Genomic DNA, 4630 nt, shown 5'->3' with positions numbered 1-4630 from the left:
AAAACGCTTGTTGAATTAACTAACTGAGCAAGAGTAAATATTTAAAAACGTATCCATAATTTCGGGCCTTTGTTTTATCATTTTGACTTTGGCCAGAGTGCTTGTGAGTTCTACGTTGAGAGGTATGTGTCTGTGTTATAGGGAGATGTCAGAGGCTGAAATATAGGAACGAATGCGAAAAACAAAAACCAAGGACTTGGAGCAGCAAGGAATGAAATGAACAACAGTCTTATTTAACTACTAATCATAATACAAACATATATACCTTATTTCATAAATCTGACTTTCACAAACAAGAAACCTCCATCGTAATGGGATTACGAAAAATTCACAAAAAACTCATAATTGTTCCCCTCCACGGAAATCTTTAGTAAAAGGCGAAAGATTTATACGATTTGAAGGGAAACATGAGTACATGAAGCTACTGTAATGAAAAGTACATAACAGCTGCTTGCCCTATTCATAACGTGGGAACAAAATCATTGGCGTCCATATACTAAAATATATACATATACTAACAATAACATTGTTAACGTAGATGTTCAACTTCTTGTAACATGTGATCTCCTAGCAAAGCGTTAAATAAAAAATATTGTGATGCTACACCACTGCATACTGGGTATGCAAATTGCAGTCAGGCTGAAATTTAGAGAATTTTTGTATTCGTCTTCTTACCTATTAATCAGTATTTACTGGTTATTTTATTCAAACAATGCGTTGCATTTTTCATGGTTCCTGATATATTTAGAGAGCAGGACATCGCTAAAAATATAAACTCCAGCAGGGGTGAGGTTAAGTTGTAGAGGGTTGTTGCTGGAATAAGCCTGTATAACACCCGCAAGGCGACTGAAGAGGACTCAAGAGTATGATGTGGGCGGAGACTGTGTTAGTTTATGCTGAATTACATCCCTGACTTCATTTTATGCAGTCGTTAGACGGCAATGTTGCAGCTTAGAAAACGAAAAGCCAAAGGTCATGCCCACTATCTTTGGCTAAAGGGATCTAATATTTTAGCCAAGGAAATCTAACCGGTTCTGCGGGCTGTGTCTAAATTACAATGTGAGAAAGGGTCATCCCTAGGAATAGAGAGTAGCCTGCCTGTTTTGCAGTGAACCTAGTCCTTTCAGCCAATGAAACGTATGCTGAATTACAGTGGGAGAAAGAACCATCTTTCAGAGGTACAAAGAATTTCCAGAATAATTAGAATGTCCCATACTTCTCAACTGCCCCTGATTTTTCAGGGATGTCCTTGATTTTGACTGACATAGTTGTATCCCCCGCCTTCTTAGGTTTGTCACCTTTGCATCCTTCCATTTCCTGACACTAAGCCACGCCCGCTGTATAATAAGGACACATCCCTTGCCCCAGGGAAGCCACATCCCTTTTATTAAACCACACCCAGATGTACTAATTTTTAATCCCCATCTCTGTTGCCTACAGTTACACTGGCATACAACCAAGTATTTTCCAGTTTTCCTCCCCTCCTTTGATGTCGCATTGATGCAGCAGTAGTGTTGTCACCTCACAGCAACAGGTTCTCTGGTTCAATTCTTGGCTGGGGCCTGGGGTGCCTCCTGTGTGGAGTTTACATGTCCTCCCTGCGTTGGTGTGGGTTTCCTCTGGGTGCTCCAGTTTCCTCCCACATTACATGTTTTCTGGAGTGTTTCTCCCTGGGCCTCTGCTGAAAAATGGCTTTGTTCCAAGTCAGACATTCCCTGTAGACAGATATTAAATTAAAATCCTTGCCTTCTCATACTATCCAGAGTACTTTTGTTTTGTTTTCTCATACTTTGTCTTGTCATTTTTTTCCCCTGCATCCTTGCAACACATCCTAACTGGCCAAGACTGTACTGTAATAACTGTGGAGGAAATAATTTAATTATGCTGGGGGTCTAGGTGCCACCAATCCCTCAGAAGCTACAGGGTTCTAAATGCTCTGAGATTAATTTTATAGTTTTTCCACAACCTTTGATCCAATCTCTGTGTAAACAAAAATAAATAAATAATGACTAAGGAGAATAAACTGTTTTTTTCCTTTCAAAGAAGAAACTGCTTATCTCCAAGGCTTAATGTTCGAGTTTCATGACACAGTAGTTTCCTGAGTGGCAGGTAACCATAAAGCTGCAAATAAAATTCTTGTTAGAACAGCTAAATCATATCTGGACAGACAGCCTTCTTTGCACCCCCCCCCCCCAAAAAAAAAAATATTGATTTTCACTGTATCTGTACTGTGTTAAATTGGGATGAAAATGAAAAGACAAAGGAATAATACAGTCATATATTTAAAGTTGCTTCTGCATCTACTTAGCATGCCTTATCAGCCCAAACATGTTACCCAACTATCAAAACTAGCCACTTATTGTGTGCAATGCTGATGTTTGACAGTGATGCAAAATGGGAGAAATTATAGCTGCCTTCTGTGTACCTCTCTGAAGTCAAATTTGGATGAAAGTGAAAGAACAGAGCACAGCAACATACTTCTGTCAGACGTACATTTGCAACGTCTGATTCCCCCATACCTATTTGATAACCAACAGTATACACATCTGAATTCAATTGGGAAGAAAGAGAAAAAAATAACATAGTAATGCATTGCAACTTGTTATTCCCTACACATTACACTAGCCCTAGATAAGCTATATTGACCTTCTGTGCACTTCTGAAGTTTGCAAAGAAAATTAAAGAAATAACAACCACAGTATCCCCAGACTCCACATAAGACTATAGCAATCTATGTGCCCATCTCTGCGAGAGTTCAGTTTTAGACTAGATGGAGCTTAGAGATGGGGATCCTATCAAGCCACCTATGCAGTCAGGAATTATGGCTTCCCAAAGCTCTGAGGTTCTATATGTTCTGTGATGCATGTTTATGCCTCATTTCTTCACTACACAGGAGATTAATGTATGCATTTGCCAGTATTTTTACACATACACACACATACACACACACACACATACACACATACACAGAGCTCCTGAAAAGCCAAATCTGTCATTAGATAGACACACGCATAACATGCTTCTTACACGATTTGAAAGATTGTGTATACATCTATGGTATATATTTGGGGTATTGGAGAGAACAAAAGTACCTACATAAAGCCCACAGGGAGACAGTGAGGGCATGCAGACTTCACATAAATGGTACACAAATGAGCACAGACAGGGGGATAAGAATTGTGAGATGACAACACTACTTACTGTGTCACTGTACAAATGATGTGTCCCTTTCTCAGACATCTTGCCCACACTACCAAAAATAGCCTCTTATTGTGTGCAATGCTACTGTTTAACAGTGATGCAAAATGGAAGAAATTATGGCCAACTTGTTTCTCCTGTACACACTTCAACACACACACACACACAAGTACAACCCACAACTGTTTTTACACTGCATTTGAATACATCTATCTACCACCTTTTTTTGATTTTTTTGCACATGGGGTCAGGGTGTCACATCAATAGTGACAATCATCAAGAGCCAGTGTTTATACCACCAGGTGGCTAGCTCTGTCACTGTTGTTCTTCCACACCACACACATGCACATTCATTCCTATGGCAGTTTAGAGTGTCCAGTCTACCTACTGTGTGTTCTTGGAATGTGGGAGAAAACTGGAGTACTCCAAGAAATCGCACACAAACACAGGGAGGACATGCATTCTCCACACGGACAACACTCCAGCCAGGAATCAAACTTGAGTGCAGATGGGAAGTCAAGTGAAACAATAAACATTTTAAGAAACATATTTCAGAAATGTATTGGATCTCAGAAGGATTCAAAATACTTTTTTTATTAAATATAACTGGATTTCCTGACAGAGCTCCTGATTTCTGGATTGCCTGACAGAGACTCTGATTGCCTCACTGTCTTATCTACCTTAACACTGGTGACTTTTGGAGAAAATATGGTAAATTATACAAAATAAATAATGGCAATAATTAGAGCTATAACCTCCTTTTACTTCAGGAAATGTATGTTGTTGTTGTATCTTTCGGCTTTTCTCAGTTAGGGGTCGCCACAGTGGAACTCCGGTCTGCTAATGATTGGCAGTAGATTTTTTACGTTAATTCATATTATCTTATTTTTAAAGTGTCCCTGATTCTTTTGAGATTATCCTTGATGATTCACTGAGAGCTGTGGAAGGTCCATTTGGCCTGGTGCTCTCTATGCAGCATTTATGATCTGCTAATGACAACAGGTTTCAAATGTTACTGGTTAAATGCACTTATGATCTAGTTTTTCAAAAGATATATGAGAAGTAGGAGCAACTTTAGAATAAGCATTCAGTATATAGGTGTGCTTGCATTATTTATTAACATTTGTTTTCTGGGATGTTCCGAATGGGCAAATGAGAACATCCCTTTTCCTTGAAAGCCTGACGAGAAAAGCCCCAAGATAGCACAACAAAGAAGTTTATCAATATACAAAGTGTCTACACTTCTTCTTTTGGCTTTTCACGGTTAGGGGTCACCACAGCAGATCACCTGTCCGCTCATGATTGGCAGTGGAGTTTTTAAGGTGTTGAGTTGCTAGCCCGGCACCCAACCTTCCACAGGAGGCACACACACACACACACACACACACACACACACACACGCACGCACGCACGCACGCACGCACACACACAC

The 4630-nt window shown here is 39.7% G+C and overlaps 1 non-coding gene across 1 annotated transcript; it reads right to left on the bottom strand.

Annotated features, from left to right (window-relative positions):
* Positions 1 to 298: 298 nt before the first annotated feature.
* On the bottom strand, positions 299 to 415 carry LOC122792512. The gene has a single exon (XR_006363331.1). It is a non-coding gene; the product is annotated as a U5 spliceosomal RNA (small nuclear RNA).
* Positions 416 to 4630: the final 4215 nt, after the last annotated feature.

This window comes from Protopterus annectens, chromosome 1.part2 (assembly GCF_019279795.1).
Source record: "Protopterus annectens isolate FY-2018-M chromosome 1.part2, PAN1.0, whole genome shotgun sequence".
In the NCBI taxonomy this organism is placed as follows: Eukaryota; Metazoa; Chordata; order Ceratodontiformes; family Protopteridae; genus Protopterus; species Protopterus annectens.
Note: the sequence above shows the minus strand (reverse complement) of the source record. Positions and strands in the feature narration are given on the sequence as shown.